Source organism: Leopardus geoffroyi, chromosome X (genome assembly GCF_018350155.1).
Source record: "Leopardus geoffroyi isolate Oge1 chromosome X, O.geoffroyi_Oge1_pat1.0, whole genome shotgun sequence".
In the NCBI taxonomy this organism is placed as follows: Eukaryota; Metazoa; Chordata; class Mammalia; order Carnivora; family Felidae; genus Leopardus; species Leopardus geoffroyi.
In genome coordinates this window covers 72,737,711-72,757,089 of record NC_059343.1, presented here as the reverse complement: position 1 = coordinate 72,757,089, position 19,379 = coordinate 72,737,711, and the positions used below count along the sequence as shown (strand labels likewise).

Below are 19,379 nucleotides of genomic sequence, written 5' to 3'. Positions count from 1 at the left end.
TGTAACATTGTGTGTCAACTATACTCATATAAAAATTTTATTTTTTTAAATAAAGAGACAGAGAAAGCATCAAAGTGAGACTTACATAAGACAGATTTTGGAATTATCAGGCTGAGAATTAAAACTAACTATGATTGGTATGCTAAAGGTACTAACAGAAAAAGTAAATAACACGCAAGAACAGGTGAATTACATATACACACACACACGTAATCCATTAGGCATAACAGAGTCAAACTCCAGAAAATCAAAATCAAACAGAAAATCATAAAAGAAGAAAGCAGGGAGGGAGGTAAAATACCTATTGAGGAGCAATATCAAGATTTACATATGTATTTCTTCAAAACCCATGCAAGAAAGAAGAGAGTAAAGTACAATATTTATGTGTGGAAGGAAAAAAAATAAAACACCAATCTATAATTCTTTTCCAAGTGACACTATTCTTCAAAAGTAAGTAAAAAATATTTTGTCAAAAAAACACAAATTTAGGGAATTTTTTTTTTATTAATAGACCAGCCATTCATAAAAAATGTTAAAGAAAAGTCTTCTCAATGAAAGGAAATGACGCATCTCTAAAATCTGGATCTACATGAAGTAGAGTATTAGACAAGGAATAAATGAAGGTAATACAAGATCTTGTATTTTCCTTACCCTTAATTGATTTAGTAGTTAACAGTATTTTCAAAATAGTAATAGCAACAGTGAATTTGGCAATTTGTAAGGATAAGCAAATTGATTGACAGTAATATTATAAAAGGCAAGAGAGAGGTATTGGGAATTCTCTGTTATAAGGTAACTGTACTAACTGTAAATTATTTAATGCAGTATTATTGAAAAATGGACTTGGATTAGTCATAGATGCATATTGCAAACTCTAGGACAACCACAAAAATATCAAAATAAAAATGTAATTGGAATGTAAAAGAGAAGATAAAATGGAATCAAGAAATGCTCAGCTAAAACCAGAGAGGCAGAAAATGAATGAGAGTGAAAAGTAGAATCAAAGAATAAGGGTAATGGATATAAAATAGTTATAAATATTATAGATATTAATCCAACTATATTAATAATCACTTTTCAATATTGATTATCTAAATAAATCAATTAAAAGAAACTATAAAAATGGTTAAAAAAGCAACAACCAATTATATGCTATTATAAACCATTTTAAATATAAAAACACAGATAGATTAAAAGAGATGGAAAAAGACGTACCATGGTAACAACAGTCAAAAAGAAAACTGGAGTCATCTCATTAACTTCAAATACACCAGACTTTAGAACAAGGAAAATTGTCACATACAAAGAGGGGCATTACATAATGATAAAGAGGTAAATTCTCCAAAAGTACTTAGTAATCCTTAAGGAGAATGTGCCCAACAACAAACATCAACATGGGTGAGGCAAAAACTGGTAGAACTTCAAGTAGAAAAAAATTAATCCACTATTATAGTTGGAGACTTCAACACCCCTGTGTCATTAATTAACAGATCAATTCAGCAGGTGAAAATCAGCAAGGACAGAGTTGAACTGAATAGCACTATCAATCAACTGGATCTAATTGGCATTTACATATTCTTCATCCAGTAATAACAGAATACACACCTTCTTAAACTATTTTGAGCATTCTCCAAAACTGACCACATTCTGGGCCATAAAACATGCCTTAGCAAATATAAAAGAATACAAATCATATAAAGTATGCTCTCTGATCCCAGTGAAATTGAACAGGATATCAATAACACAAAGATACCTATAAAACCCCAATACATAGAAATTAAATAGTAAACTTCTCCATCACACATGGATCAAAGTAATCCACGATTAATTTAAAATATTTAAACAACATAAAAGTGAAAATATAATTTATCAAAATTTGTGGAATATGATGAACACAGTAAGGAAGGCTTAGAGGGAAACCTATAGAATTGCATGAATATATTACAAAGAAGAAAAAAATAAAATAAATTATCCAAACTTCTACCTTTGGAGCATAGAAAAAAAAGGATGAAATTAAATCCGAAGAAAGCTGAAGGAAAGTAATAGTAAGATTAGAACAATTGAAAACAGAAAGTCAATGAAACCAAATCTGATTACTTGAAAAGATCAATAAAATTAATAAACTTGTAATAAGGCTAAAAAAAAGAGAAAGGACATGAATTACTAATATCAGATATGAAAGAAGTCATCACTGCTAATCCTATAAACATTAAAAAGTAAAGGAATATTGAAAAAGACTTTACTGACAAATTTGATAACATACATGAAATAGAACTAGAAAGACAAACTGCCACAAGTCACACAAGAAGAAATTAATAATGTAAATAGGTCCTATTAAAGACATTGAATCAAAAATTAATAACTTCTTAAAACAGATAGCACTAGGCCCAGACGGGTACACTGGGGAATGCAAAGAAACATTTAAAGAAGAAATTACACCATTTTCTCTACAATCTTTTAAAGAAAATAGAAGCAGAAGGAATATTTTCTAATTAATTCTAGGAGGGCATCATTGAAAAATACCAAATCAGACAAAAACATTCAAAGAAATAAAATTATAGATGAATACCTTTCATAAACATAGATGCAAAAGTTCTAAACAAAATATTAGCAAATTATATGAAACAATGTATTAAAAAATTATACATCAACATCAAGTGAAACTCTCACTTCCAGATATGCAAGTTTGATTCAACATAGGAAAATAATTTAATGTAATCCATCACATTTAAAGGATAATAAAGAAGAAGAAGAATTGTATGATCATATAAATAGATACAGAAAAATCATTTGACAGAATCCAGTACATATTCATAATAGAAACTCTCATTAAATTAGGATTAGAGGGAGAACTTTCTCAAATTGATAAAGAATATCCACAAAAATCCTACAGCTAACATCATAATTAATGGTAACAAAGTAAATGTTTTTCTGCTGAAAAAAAGAATAAGGCAGTAATGTCCCCCATCACTACTCTTCTTCAACGTCATACTGAACCATCCTAGCAAAACGAGTAAGAAAAGGAAATGCAAGGTATACAAATTGGGAAAATAAAAAATAAAACTGTTTATAAATGACCGGATTTTTTATACAGAAAAACCCAAATAATCAGTAAACTAACTCAAGGAACTGATAAGTGATTATAGCAAGGTTACAAAACAAAAAATTAATATAGAAAAGTCAATTGCTTTCCTACATACTAACAATGAACAATTGCAATTTGAAATTAAAAACAAAACTTCATTTATATCAGCGGCAAAACCATAAAAATATTTAGGTATAAATCTAACTTATGTGTGAGAAATATAGGAGGGAAACAAGAAAACGTTGATGATTGAAATCAAAATAGGTTTAAATAAACGAAGAGATATTCCTTGTTGATGGGTCAAAAACTCATTGATATTAAAATGTTCATTCTTCCCAACTTGATCTATAAAATCAACACAATCTCAATGAAACTACCAGGAAGTTATTTTGTGGAATCAACAAACTCATTCTAAAGATTATATTGAAATGCAAAAGCCCCAGAATAGGCAATATGATACTAAAAATTATAACAAGGTCAAAGGACTGACACTACCCTACTTTAAAACTTACTATAAAGTTACAGCAATCAAGATAGTGTTATTTTGGTGAAAGAAGAGACAAACGGATCAATGGAACAGAGTAGAGAGCCCAGATATAAACTCACATATAGTCAACTGATCTGGTTTTCAACAATGGTACTAGAATAGCTGGACATCCATATGCAGAAAATAAAATAAAATTGAATCTAGACTCAAATCTTAAACTGTTCATAAAAATTTCACTAAAATTAGATCATAATCCTAAATGAAAAACAAATGTATAAAGCTACTAGAAGATCACATAGGAGAAAATCTAAATTGCCTTGGGTTTGGTGATGACATTTTAGACACAATATTAAAAAGCACAATACGTGAAAGAAAAAAATGGATAATTTGGACTTCATCATAATTAAGAAATTCTTCTTTGCCAGAAAGGCTCTTAAGAAAATAAAAAAGCAACTTTCCAGATTTATCCCAGATTTGGGGAGAAAATATTTCAAAGGCCTTCTTCCAAAATATACAACATATTCCTAAAACTTGACAATAAGTAAACAAACAACCTGATTAAAAATTCAGCCAAGGACCTGAGCAGACACTAACCAAAGATGTACAGATAGAAAATAAACATATGAAAACATTAACATCATGTATCATGAAGGAACTGCAAATTAAGACGATAATGGTATATCCTCCACATCTATTAGAATATCCAACATTCAAAACACTCACAACGCTGAACAGTGGCAAGGATGTGGAGCAACAAGAACTCACCTTCACTTACTGGTAGGAATTCAAAATGGTACAGGCACTCTAGAAGACAGAGTGTTTCTTACAAAATGAAACATAGTCTTACCATATGATCCAACAATTGTGCTCTTTGATTTTTACCCAAATGAGGTTAAAAATTAATGTCCACACCTAAACTTGCATGAGAATATTTATAGCAACATAATTCTTAATTGTTGAAACCTAGAAGCTATCAAGATGTCCTTCAATAGGTATGGATAAAGAAACTGTAGTACTCCATACAAGGGCACATTATTCACCAACAAAAATACATGAATACCAAGCTATGGAAAGACAGGAAGTCATCTTAAATGCATATACCTTGGTAAAAGAATTCAGGCTTAAAACACTACATACTGCCTGATTCCAGCTATATAACATTCTGAAAAAAATCAAAACTATGGATACTGGAAGATCAGTAGTTGTCAGAGCTTTGGAAAGAGTAGAGGTGAATTGATTAACCATAGAGATTTTTAGGTTGCTGAAACTATTCTGCATGATATTGTAATGGTAGATATATGATTTATATTTGTGGAAAATCATAGAACTCTATAACACAGGAATGAATCCCACTATAAAATATGAACTTTACTTAATAATAAATAAATATTAATATTGGTTTGTCAATTATAACATACTAATGAAAGAAGTTAATAATAGGATAAACTGTGTGAGAAAAGAGAGAAGTATAAAGGAACTCTCTATAGGAGACGAGTTAAGATGGCAGAGCAGTATGGAGACCCTGACCTTGTTTCATCCCTGAAATACAGTGAGATCAGCACCAAAGTATTTTGAACACCTAAGATATTGATCAAGGATTAGCACAACAATCTGCATAACTTGAGCCACAAAACTTGGCAGGTATGTGGTGTGGAGAGGTGAATTGAGGGAGAGATAAGCTGTGGAGAGTAGGGAGCTGTTTTCACAGAGAGAAGACAGAGAAATGGGGAGAGTACAGCGTATTGGGATCATGCAAGAATAGCACTTCCCCTAAAAGTAGCTGGATAGAAAGAGATAGAAAGAGTGAAAACACTCACGGGGAACTGAAAAAGAAATCTGTTCCCCAAAACCATTGATGGGGAGAAAGGAGAGGGTTTCAATACCACCAGGATTCTATAAACAGTGGAGTGCAGAGTATGAAGTTCTGGAGCTCAGTGCCTGGTGGTGCTCTGGTGAGGAAGTAGGGTGAATCCCTAGGAGCAGGCAGCGGGTTCTGAGGGGTCCATGGTCCACATGGGGAGAGGTGGTTTCCCTTTCTGGAGTACATTTGGTAAAGGCCATATGCCTCCTCCCTCCAAAGGTCTCAGCAGACCCTGGAAAGCAGCCATGTTTGCTGATATTGGAATAAAGATGTCAGAGTGCGGTAAAGCCTGGCATCAGCTGTGTGTTGTGATTTGCTGTCATCTCTGAACGTCTGCTGTTGTATCTCATGAATGATTTCTGGGGCAAGCTGGCACGTGGCCAATGCTCAGCAAAACCCTCCTCCAGAGATTGGCATTGGTACAAGCTGCAGGGGTCTCTGAAGTGTGGGGTTTTGAAACACAACCAACCACATCTGAGATAAAGCTCTGTAAGGAGGTGGCACATGGCAGGCAAACAGCTTGGATACAGACAGGATAGAAGTGGGGAGTGGATAGAGGCCTGGGACAAATGAGGGGTTCTTGATCTCAGGTCGGTGAGAACTTGAAGTTACTGAGTCAGAGACTAGAGAGCTGGGTGAAACCATTTTCACTTCTACCACACACGTGCATACACACACACATGTGTAGATCACCCCAGTGAGCTAAGCATAGCCACCTAGTGGAGAACGGAGACGTTACACCAAACTCCAACCAACTGTGCCCGCTAGGCACATCCCCCAGAACACCAGTACAAATTCCCCCACCTGCTTAGTGAATGAACTATAGTATGTGCTTTAACGTTTCAGTTCTAGAGGAAACTGGAAGTAACTTCATTTGGTTTCATTCTGTTTGCTGGTTGATTTGTTTGTTCATTTTATTTGCTTCTGTTTTTGCTTAAATTATTGTCTCTTTTCTTTCTCTTTCTTGAATACAGAAAGAACAAATTCATTTTTTATTTTTTTCATTATTTGTAATAAAAATTTTTTTAGTCTGTTTTATTTTCATTATTTTATCATATTCATTTTTATTCTATATATATATTTTTTTAATTTTTAACTTTTTAAAAACTTTTTTCTTTTCTTTCTCTTTTTTCTCTATGCTATCAAGCTTCATTGAACAAGCAGACTGAAAGACACCTAGGATCTACCTTCTTTTATGTGATTTTTTTTGTTGTCTTTTTAATTTTTTAAAAAATATTTTTTAATGTTTATTATTGAGAGACAGAGAGAGACAGAGCATGAGCATGGGAGGGGCAGAGAAACAGGGAGACAAAGAATCTGCAGCAGGCTCCAGGCTTCGAGCTGTCAGCACAGAGCCCAATGCAGGGCTCGAAATCACAAACTGTGAGATCATGACCTGAGCCGAAGTTGGACGCTCAACTGACTGAGAAACCCAGGTGCCCCTGTCTTTTTAATTTTTTAATTTTAGTTTTTTTTAATCTTATTTATTTTTTCTTCCTCCAAAATGCCAAGTCAAAGGAATTCACCCCAAAGGAAATAACAGGAAGAAATGACTGCTAGGGATTTAATCAACACAGATATATGTAAGATGTCTGAACTAGAATTAAAAACCATGATTGTAAGAATACTAGCTGGGATTGAACAAAATATAGAAGACACCAGAGAATCCTTTTCTGCAGAGATAAAAGTACTAAAATCTAGTCAAGCTAAAATTAAAAATCCTATAATGAGATGCCCTCTCAAATGGATGCCATGACAGCAAGGTTGTATGAAGCAGAGCAGCAAATCAGCAATATTGAAGATAAAATTTTGAAGCATAAAAAAGACGGAAAAAAAGCCAAAAAGATCACAATACAAGACTTGGAGAACTCAGTGACTTATTAAAGAGGAATAACATTTGTATCACAGGAGTCCCAGAAGGTGAAGGAGACAAAAAGGAGCAGAAGGTTTATGTGAGCAAATTATAGTGGAAAACTTTCCTAATCTGGGGAAGGACACAAACATCAAAATCCACGAACACAGAGAACACCCATTAGATTAAAAAAAGAAAAAGAAAAAGAAAAACTACTATCACCAAGGCATATCATAGCCAAATTTACAAAATACACAGACAAGGAAAAAATTATGAAAGCAGGAAGGGGGAAAAAAGTCCTTAACCTACAAGGGAAGAAAGATAAAGTTCACAAAAGATCTGTTCGCAGAAACGTGGCAGGCCAGAAGGGAGTGGCAGGATATATTGAACATGCTGAATAGGAATTACATGCAGCCAAGAATTCCTTTTCCAGCAAGGCTGTCACTCAAAATAGAAGGAAAGATAAAGAGTTTCCCAGAAAAACAAAAAATAATTCATGACCACTAAACCAGCACTGCAAGAAATTTTGAGGGGAGGTTTGAGTGGAGAAAACAAAACAAAGCAAAAACAACCAAAAGTTACAAAGACTAGAAAGGACCAGAGAACATCACCAGAAGCACCAATGCTACAGGCAACATAATAGCACTAAATTCACATATTTCTTTTTTTTTTTTTTTAATTTTTTTTCAACGTTTATTTATTTTTGGGACAGAGAGAGACAGAGCATGAACGGGGGAGGGACAGAGAGAGAGGGAGACACAGAATCGGAAACAGGCTCCAGGCTCTGAGCCATCAGCCCAGAGCCTGACGCGGGGCTCGAACTCACGGACCGCGAGATCGTGACCTGGCTGAAGTCGGACGCTTAACCGACTGCGCCACCCAGGCGCCCCTAAATTCACATATTTCAATAATCAATCTACATGTAAATGCACTAAATGCTCCAATCAAAAGACAAAGGGTAACAAAATGGATAAGAAAACAAGATCCACCTATATGCTGCCTACAGGAAACTCATTTTATGTTTAATTTTTTTTTAATTTTATTTTTTTGATAAAGAGAGAGACAGAATCTGAAGCAGGCTCCAGGCTCTGAGCTGTCAGCACAGAGCCCAAAGCGGGGCTCAAACCCATGAACCATGTGATCATGACCTGAGCTGAAGTCCGATGCTCAACCGACAAAGCCACCCAGGCGCCCAAGGAGACTCATTTTTAAAGACACCTGCGGATTGAAAGTAAGAGGATGGAGAACCATCTATCATGCTAATAGGCATCAAAAGAAAGACAGAGTAGCCATACTTATATCAGACAAACTAGATTTTTAAAACAAAGAGTCTAGTTAAGTTAAAATGAACCACATGAACCTCTCAACAGATGCAGAAAATACATTTGACAAAATACAGCATCCATTCTTGATAAAAACCCTCAAGAAAGTAGGGATAGAAAGAACATATCTCAACTTTGTAAAGGCCATATACGAAAGATACACAGCTAATATTATCCTCAATGGGGAAAAAAACTGAGAGCTTTACCCCTAACTGCAGGAACATTACAGGGATGTCCACTTTCTCCACTGTTATTCAACATAGTGTTGGAAGTCCTAGCCCAAGTTATCAGACAACAAATGAAATAAAAGGCATCCAAATCAGCAAGGAGGAAGTCAAATTTTCACTCTTGGCAGAGGACATGATACTCTATGTGGAAAACTCCACCAAAAAACTGCTAAAACTGATACATGATTTCAGCAACATCACAGAATATAAAATCAATGTACAGAAATTGGTTGCATTTCTATACACCAATAATGAAGCAGGAGAAACAGAAATCAAGGAATCAATCCCATTTGCAATTACACCAAAAAAAAAAAAAACAAACAACAACATAAAATTCCTAGGAATAAACCTAACCAAAGAAGTAAAAGATATCCACTGAAAACTATAAAAAGCTTATGAAAGAGATTGAATAAGACATTCCATGCTCATAGATTGGAAGAACAAACATTGTTAAAATGTCAATACTACCTGAAGCAGTCTACATATTCAATGCAATCCCTATTAAAATAACATCAGCATTCTTCACAGAGCTAGAACAAACAATTCTAAAATCTGTATGGAACCAGAAAAAGCCCTGAGTAGTTGAAATAATGTTGAAAAAGAAAACCAAATCTGGAGGCATCACAATCCCAGACTTCAAGCGGTATTACAAAGCTATAATAATCAAGATGGTATGGTACTGGCACAAGAACAGACACATAGATCAATGGAACTGAGTAGAAAACCTAGAAATGGACCTATAAATGTATGGCCAACAATCTTTGATAAAGCAGCAAAGAGTATCCAATGGAGAAAAGTATTTCAGCAAGTGATGTTCAGAAAACTTGATAGTGACATGCAGAAGAATGAACCTGGACCATTCTCTTGTACCATACAGAAAATTAATTCAAAATAGATGAAAGATTTAAATGTAAGACAGGAAATCATCAAAATTCTAGAGGAGAAAACAGGAAACCTGAGCCGCAGCAACTTCTTACTTGACATGTCACTGGAGGCCACGGAAACAAAACCAAAAAATGAACTATTGGGACTTCATCAAGATAAAAAGATTCTGCATAGTGAAGGAAACAATCAGCAAAACTAAAAGGCAACCAATGGAATGGGAGAAGATATCTACAAATGGCATATAGGTAAAGGGTTATTATCCAAAATCTATAAAGAACTTATCAAACTCAGCACCCCAAGAAACAAATATTCCAGTGAAGATATGAAAAAAGACATGAATAGACACTTTACCAAATAAGGCATCCAGATGGCTAACAGATACATTGAAATATGCTCAACATCACTCATCATCAGGGAACTATAAATCAAAATCACAATGAGATACCACCTCACACTTCCCAGAATGGCTAAAATTAACTCAGGAAACATATTGGTGAGGATGCACAGAGTGGGAACCATTTTGCACTGCTGGTGGGAATGAAAACTGGTGCAACCGTTCTGGAAAACAGTATGGATGTTCTTCAAAAAGTTAAAAATAGAACTACCCTACACCCCAGGAATTGTACTAATACGTATTTACCCAAAGGAAACAAAAATGCTGATTCAAAGGGGTACAAACACCCCAATGTTTATGCCAACACTATCTACAATAGCCACATTATGGAAAAAGCCCAAATGTCCATCAACAGATAAATGGATAAAGAAGATGTGCTATATATATTCAATAGAATATTACTTGGCAATCAAAAAGAATGAAATCTTGTCTTTGCAACAATGTGGATGGATCTGGAGTGTATTATGCTATGCAAAATAAGTAATTCAGAGAAAGACCAATATTATGTGATTTCTCTCATATGTAAAATTTAAGAAACAAAACAGATGAACTTAGGGGAAGGGAAGCAAAAATAAGATAAAAACACAGGGAGACAAACCATAAAAGACTTAAATATAGGAAAAAAACTGAGAGTGGAAGGGTGCTGGGTGGGGGGGATGGGCTAAATGGGTGATGGGCATTAAGAAGGGCACTTGCTGGGATGAGCACTGGGTGTTACATGCAAGTAAGTGAAGAATCACTAAATTCTATTCCTGGAAAAATATAAATAAATAAATAAATAAATAAATAAATAAATAAGGAATCCTCCATAGTTTTTCTTCACCTTCTCTGTAAACCTAAAACTGGCCTAAAAATACCCTATAGATTATGGGTACCTGGTCGGTTCAGTCAGTTAAGCATCTGACTCTTGACTTTCGCTCAGGTCATGATCTCACAGTTCATGGTTATGAGCTCCACATCAGGATCTGCACAGATAGCACGGAGACTGCTTGGGATTCTCTCTCTCTCTCTCTCTCTCTCTCTCTCCCTCCCTCCCTCCATTGCTTGTGCTCTCTCTCTAAATAAATAAATAAACTTTAAAAATAGCCTATAAATTTTTAAATGTGAGGTAACACCACTAAGATGGATATAATCAAAGCAATAGTTAACAAATTTGACCATGAATGTTCACAGAATCTTTATTCATAATGGCCAAAAAGTGGTAACAAAGCCCTAATTTTTATCAACTACTGAATGGAAAACAAAACAAGGTATATCCATACAATGTAATGTTATTTGTCAATAAAAAGAAATAAAGTAACTATATATGCTATATCATGAAAAAGTCTTGAAAATATTATGCTAAAGACCACATATTTACATTATTCCATTTACATGGAATGTACAGAACTGGATAATCTATAGTGATAGAAAGTATTGCTTAGGACAATGGGGGAAGAGAGGCAATGAGGATTGGCTCCTAATGGGTATAGGATTTTCTTCTTGGGATAATAAAAATTTCTTAAAATTAGATTGTAGTGAGAGTTGCACAAATCTATGAATATACTAAAAATAATTGAATTGTATAGTTTGCATGGTTTAATTTTATTGTAGGTGTACTATATTTCAATAAAGTTCTTAAAAATACAACAATCAATAGATACCAAGGCTGAGATCACAGAGTTGTTGGCTTTCTTTAACATGTTTAAGCAGAAATTATAAAATCCCTCCAACAAAATTATCATAAATACTCTCAAAACAATGCAAAAACACAAACATTAGAAAAGAGATAAAAGATGTATATAAAAACCAAATGGAAATTTTAGAACTTAAAAATATAATAACAAAAGTTTTAAACTCACTGGATAGCCTCAATAGGAGAATGGAGATTTCAAAGGAAAAAGTTGTGAACTTTAAGCTAGACCATTAAAATTATCCAATCTCAACAACCAATAAAGAAGTTTTAAAAAATTGAGCAGAACCTGAGAGATCTGTGGAATAATAACAAAAAGTTGCAATAGTCATATAATTTGAGTCCTACGGAAAAGAATATGAGCAGTGCTGAAGAAATAGTAGCTGAAAGCTTCCTGAATTTGTCACAATACATAAACCTCCTGATTAAAGAAGCTTAGTAAACTTCAAACATGATAAACCCAAAGAAATTCATGCCAGGCACATCATAATCAAACTACTGAAAAGGAAAGACTATGAGAAATCTTAAAAGCAGTAAAACAAAAACTATGCATTACCTAAACAAGAACAACTGTTTGAATGACCATGGCATTCTTATCAGAAGCTGTGAAGAGCTTAATGAAGTGATACATTTATAAGCACTGAAAGAAAAAAAAAATACTCTCAACCCACAGTTCTTTTTTTTTTTATTTTTTATAATATATGAAATTTATTGTCCAAATTGGTTTCCATAAAACACCCAGTGCTCATCCCAAAAGGTGCCCTCCTCAATACCCATCACCCACCCTCTCCTCCCTCCCACCCCCCATCAACCCTCAGTTTGTTCTCAGTTTTTAACAGTCTCTTATGCTTTGGCTCTCTCCCACTCTAACCTCTTTTTTTTTTTTTTCCTTTTTTCCTCCCCCTCCCCCATGGGTTCCTGTTACATTTCTCAGGATCCACATAAGAGTGAAACCATATGGTATCTGTCTTTCTCTGTATGGCTTATTTCACTTAGCATCACACTCTCCAGTTCCATCCACGTTGCTACAAAAGGCCATATTTCATTTTTTCTCATTGCCACGTAGTATTCCATTGTGTATATAAACCACAATTTCTTTATCCATTCATCAGTTGATGGACATTTAGGCTCTTTCCATAATTTGGCTATTGTTGAGAGTGCTGCTATGAACATTGGGGTACAAGTGCCCCTATGCATCAGTACTCCTGTATCCCTTGGATAAATTCCCAGCAGTGCTATTGCTGGGTCATAGGGTAGGTCTATTTTTAATTTTCTGAGGAACCTCCACACTGTTTTCCAGAGCGGCTGCACCAATTTGCATTCCCACCAACAGTGCAAGAGGGTTCCCGTTTCTCCACATCCTCGCCAGCATCTATAGTCTCCTGATTTGTTCATTTTGGCCACTCTGACTGGCGTGAGGTGATACCTGAGTGTGGTTTTGATTTGTATTTCCCTGATAAGGAGCGACGCTGAACATCTTTTCATGTGCCTGTTGGCCATCCGGATGTCTTCTTTAGAGAAGTGTCTATTCATGTTTTCTGCCCATTTCTTCACTGGGTTATTTGTTTTTCGGGTGTGGAGTTTGGTGAGCTCTTTATAGATTCTGGATACTAGCCCTTTGTCCGATATGTCATTTGCAAATATCTTTTCCCATTCCGTTGGTTGCCTTTTAGTTTTGTTGGTTGTTTCCTTTGCTGTGCAGAAGCTTTTTATCTTCATAAGGTCCCAGTAATTCACTTTTGCTTTTAATTCCCTTGCCTTTGGGGATGTATCGAGTAAGAGATTGCTACGGCTGAGGTCAGAGAGGTCTTTTCCTGCTTTCTCCTCTAAGGTTTTGATGGTTTCCTGTCTCACATTCAGGTCCTTTATCCATTTTGAGTTTATTTTTGTGAATGGTGTGAGAAAGTGGTCTAGTTTCAACCTTCTGCATGTTGCTGTCCAGTTCTCCCAGCACCATTTGTTAAAGAGGCTGTCTTTTTTCCATTGGATGTTCTTTCCTGCTTTGTCAAAGATGAGTTGACCATACGTTTGTGGGTCTAGTTCTGGGGTTTCTATTCTATTGCATTGGTCTATGTGTCTGTTTTTGTGCCAAGACCATGCTGTCTTGATGATGACAGCTTTGTAGTAGAGGCTAAAGTCTGGGATTGTGATGCCTCCTGCTTTGGTCTTCTTCTTCAAAATTCCTTTGGCTATTCGGGGCCTTTTGTGGTTCCATATGAATTTTAGGATTGCTTGTTCTAGTTTCGAGAAGAATGCTGGTGCAATTTTGATTGGGATTGCATTGAATGTGTAGATAGCTTTGGGTAGTATGGACATTTTGACAATATTTATTTTTCCAATCCATGAGCAGGGAATGTCTTTCCATTTCTTTAAATCTTCTTCAATTTCCTTCGTAAGCTTTCTATAGTTTTCAGCATACAGATCCTTTACATCTTTGGTTAGATTTATTCCTAGGTATTTTATGCTTCTTGGTGCAATTGTGAATGGGATCAGTTTCTTTATTTGTCTTTCTGTTGCTTCATTGTTAGTGTATAAGAATGCAACTGATTTCTGTACATTGATTTTGTATCCTGCAACTTTGCTGAATTCATGTATCAATTCTAGCAGACTTTTGGTGGAGTCTATCGGATTTTCCATGTATAATATCATGTCATCTGCAAAGAGCGAAAGCTTGACTTCATCTTTGCCAATTTTGATGCCTTTGATTTCCTTTTGTTGTCTGATTGCTGATGCTAGAACTTCCAGCACTATGTTAAACAACAGCGGTGAGAGTGGGCATCCCTGTCGTGTTCCTGATCTCAGGGAAAAAGCTCTCAGTTTTTCCCCGTTGAGGATGATGTTAGCTGTGGGCTTTTCATAAATGGCTTTTATGATCTTTAAGTATGTTCCTTCTATCCCGACTTTCTCAAGGGTTTTTATTAAGAAAGGGTGCTGGATTTTGTCAAAGGCCTTTTCTGCATCGATTGACAGGATCATATGGTTCTTCTCTTTTTTTTTGTTAATGTGGTGTATCACGTTGATTGATTTGCGAATGTTGAACCAGCCCTGCATCCCAGGAATGAATCCCACTTGATCATGGTGAATAATTCTTTTTATATGCCGTTGAATTCGATTTGCTAGTATCTTATTGAGAATTTTTGCATCCGTATTCATCAGGGATATTGGCCGGTAGTTCTCTTTTTTTACTGGGTCTCTATCTGGTTTAGGAATCAAAGTAATACTGGCTTCATAGAATGAGTCTGGAAGTTTTCCTTCCCTTTCTATTTCTCGGAATAGCTTGAGAAGGATAGGTATTATCTCTGCTTTAAAAGTCTGGTAGAACTCCCCTGGGAAGCCATCTGGTCCTGGACTCTTATTTGTTGGGAGATTTTTAATAACCGATTCAATTTCTTCGCTGGTTATGGGTCTGTTCAAGCTTTCTATTTCCTCCTGGTTGAGTTTTGGAAGAGTGTGGGTGTTCAGGAATTTGTCCATTTCTTCCAGGTTGTCCTATTTGTTGGCATATAATTTTTCATAGTATTCCCTGATAATTGTTTGTATCTCTGAGGGATTGGTTGTAATAATTCCATTTTCATTCATGATTTTATCTATTTGGATCATCTCCCTCTTCTTTTTGAGAAGCCTGGCTAGAGGTTTGTCAATTTTGTTTATTTTTTCAAAAAACCAACTCTTGGTTTCGTTGATCTGCTCTACAGTTTTTTTAGACTCTATATTGTTTATTTCTGCTCTGATCTTTATTATTTCTCTTCTTCTGCTGGGTTTAGGCTGCCTTTGCTGTTCTGCTTCCATTTCCTTTAGGTGTGCTGTTAGATTTTGTATTTGGGATTTTTCTTGTTTCTTGAGATAGGCCTGGATTGCAATGTATTTTCCTCTCAGGACTGCCTTCGCTGCGTCCCAAAGCGTTTGGATTGTTGTATTTTCATTTTCGTTTGTTTCCATATATTTTTTTATTTCTTCTCTAATTGCCTGGTTGACCCACTCATTCGTTAGTAGGGTGTTCTTTAACCTCCAAGTTTTTGGAGGTTTTCCAGACTTTTTTCTGTGGTTGATTTCAAGCTTCATAGCATTGTGGTCTGAAAGTATGCATGGTATAATTTCAATTCTGGTAAACTTATGGAGGGCTGTTTTGTGACCCAGTATATGATCTATCTTGGAGAATGTTCCATGTGCACTCGAGAAGAAAGTCTATTCTGTTGCTTTGGGATGCAGAGTTCTAAATATATCTGTCAAGTCCATCTGATCCAATGTCTCATTCAGGGCCCTTGTTTCTTTATTGACCGTGTGTCTAGATGATCTATCCATTTCTGTAAGTGGGGTGTTAAAGTCCCCTGCAATTACCACATTCTTATCAATAAGGTTGCTTATGTTTATGAGTAGTTGTTTTATATATTTGGGGGCTCCGGTATTCGGCGCATAGACATTTATAATTGTTAGCTCTTCCTGATGGATAGACCCTGTAACTATTATATAATGTCCTTCTTCATCTCTTGTTACAGCCTTTAATTTAAAGTCTAGTTTGTCTGATATAAGTATGGCTACTCCAGCTTTCTTTTGGCTTCCAGTAGCATGATAAATAGTTCTCCATCCCCTCACTCTCAATCTAAAGGTGTCCTCAGGTCTAAAATGAGTCTCTTGTAGACAGCAAATAGATGGGTCTTGTTTTTTTATCCATTCTGATACCCTATGTCTTTTGGTTGGCGCATTTAATCCATTTACATTCAGTGTTATTATAGAAAGATACGGGTTTAGAGTCATTGTGATGTCTGTATGTTTTATGCTTGTAGTGATGTCTCTGGTATTTTGTCTTACAGGGTCCCCCTTAGGATCTCTTGTAGGGCTGGTTTAGTGGTGACAAATTCCTTCAGTTTTTGTTTGTTTGGGAAGACCTTTATCTCTCCTTCTATTCTAAATGACAGACTTGCTGGATAAAGGATTCTCGGCTGCATATTTTTTCTGTCTAGCACACTGAAAATCTCGTGCCAATTCTTTCTGGCCTGCCAAGTTTCAAAAGAGAGATCAGTCACGAGTCTTATAGGTCTCCCTTTATATGTGAGGGCACGTTTACCCCTTGCTGCTTTCAGAATTTTCTCTTTATCCTTGTATTTTGCCAGTTCACTATGATATGTCGTGCAGAAGATCGATTCAGGTTCCGTCTGAAGGGAGTTCTCTGTGCCTCTTGGATTTCAATGCCTTTTTCCTTCCCCAGTTCAGGGAAGTTCTCAGCTATTATTTCTTCAAGTACCCCTTCAGCACCTTTCCCTCTCTCTTCCTCCTCTGGGATACCAATTATGTGTATATTATTTCTTTTTAGTGTATCACTTAGTTCTCTAATTTTCCCCTCATACTCCTGGATTTTTTTATCTCTCTTTCTCTCAGCTTCCTCTTTTTCCATAACTTTATCTTCTAGTTCACCTATTCTCTCCTCTGCCTCTTCAATCCGAGCTGTGGTGGTCTCCATTTTGTTTTGCATTTCATTTAAAGCGTTTTTCAGCTCCTCATGACTGTTCCTTAGTCCCTTGATCTCTGTAGCAAGGGATTCTCTGCTGTCCTGTATACTGTTTTCAAGCCCGGCGATTAATTTTATGACTATTATTCTAAATTCACTTTCTGTTATATTATTTAAATCCTTTTTGATCAGCTCATTAGCTGTTGTTATTTCCTGGAGATTCTTCTGAGGGGAATTCTTCCGCTTGGTCATTTTGGATAGTCCCTGGCGTGGTGAGGACCTGCAGGGCACTTCCCCTGTGCTGTGGTGTATAACTGGAGTTGGTGGGCGGAGTCGCAGTCAGACCTGATGTCTGCCCGCAGCCCACCGCTGGGGCCACAGTCAAACTGGTGTGTGCCTTCTCTTCCCCTCTCCTAGGGGCGGGATTCACTGTGGGGTGGCGTGGCCCGTCTGGGCTACTTGCACACTGCCAGGCTTGTGATGCTGGGGATCTGGCGTATTAGCTGGGGTGGGTAGGCAAGGTGCACAGGGGCTGGAGGGGCAGGCTTAGGTCGCTTCTCCTTAGGTGATCCACTTCAGGAGGGGCCCTGTGGCAGCGGGAGGGAGTCAGATCCGCTGCCGGAGGTTTGGCTCCGCAGAAGCACAGAGTTGGGTGTTTGCGCGGAGGGAGGAAGTTCCCTGGCAGGAACTGGTTCTCTTTGGGATTTTGGCTGTGGGATGGGCGGGGGAGATGGCGCTGGCGAGCGCCTTTGTTCCCCACCAAACTGAGCTCTGTCGTCCGGGGGCTCAGCAGCTCTCCCTCCCTTTGTCCTCCAGCCTTCCCGCTTTCTGAGCAGAGCTGTTAACTTATGACCTCCCAGACGCTAAGTCGCGCTTGCTGTCGGAACACAGTCCGTCAGGCCCCTCCGCTTTTGCAGGCCAGACTCCGGGACTCTGCTTGGCCGGCGAGCCGCCCCTCCGCCCCGGCTCCCTCCCGCCAGTCCGTGGAGCATGCACCGCCTCGCCGCCCTTCCTACCCTCTTCCGTGGGCCTCTCGTCTGCGCTTTGCTCCGGCGACTCCGTTCTGCTCTCAACCCACAGTTCTATATCCACTTAAAATATCCTTCACTAAAGGTAAAATAAAGATGTTTTCAGTACTCACTTTGGCAGCACATATACTAAAATTGGAATGATACAGAGAATATTAGCATGGCCCCTGAGCAAGGATGACATGCAAATTCATGAAGCATTCCATATTTTTATGTCACTCCTCCTCAGGGAAATAAAAATCAAAACCACACTGAGATACTATCTCATGCCAGTCAGAGTGGCTAAAATGAATACATCAGGAGACTATCGATGCTGGAGAGGATGTGGAGAAACTGGAGCTCTCTTGCACTGTTGGTGGGAATGCAAACTGGTACAGCCACTCTGGAAAACAGTGTGGAGGTTCCTCAAAAAATTAAAACTCGATCTACCTTATCACAAAGCAATACCACTGCTAGGAATTTACCCAAGGGATACAGGAGTGTTGATGCATAGGGGCACTAGTATCACAATGTTTATAGCAGCACTTTCAACAATAGCTAAATTATGGAAAGACCCTAAATGTTCATCAACTGATGAATGGATAAAGATATTTTGGTTTATATATACAATGGAATACTACTTGGAAATCAGAAAGAATGAAATCTGGCCATTTGTAGCAATGTAGATGGAACTGGAGGATATTATGTTAAGTGAAATAAGTCAGGCAGAGAAAGACAGATGTCATATGTTTCGACTCATAAGTGGATCCTGAGAAGCTTAACAGAGGACCATGGGGGAGGGGAAGGTGGAAAAATTTACAGAGAGGGAAGGCGGCAATCCATAAGAGACTCTTAAACACTGAGAACAGACTGAAGGTTGATGGGGGGTAGGGGACGGGGGGAGTGGGTGATGGACATAGAGGAGGGCACGTGTTGGGATGAGCACTGGGTGATGTATGGAAACAAATTTGACAATAAATTATATTTAATGCTTTAAAAAAGATGTTTTCAGATAAATAAAAATTAAGAAGAATATTGCCAGTACACCAGCTCCAAAAGAATTGCTAAAAGAAATTTTTCAGGGCAATTTCAACAGAAAGAAACTTGAAATACCAAGAACGAAGGAAGAATAACAAATGTA

General features: G+C 36.9%; 1 protein-coding gene and 1 non-coding gene across 2 annotated transcripts in view; one reads left to right on the top strand and one right to left on the bottom strand.

Annotated features, from left to right (window-relative positions):
- The window catches only part of DACH2 (dachshund family transcription factor 2), an 804,038-nt gene that overhangs the window by 259,767 nt on the left and 524,892 nt on the right, over positions 1–19,379 (bottom strand). The window lies entirely within an intron of this gene.
- On the top strand, positions 18,365–18,471 carry LOC123595478. The gene has a single exon (XR_006711181.1). It is a non-coding gene; the product is annotated as a U6 spliceosomal RNA (small nuclear RNA).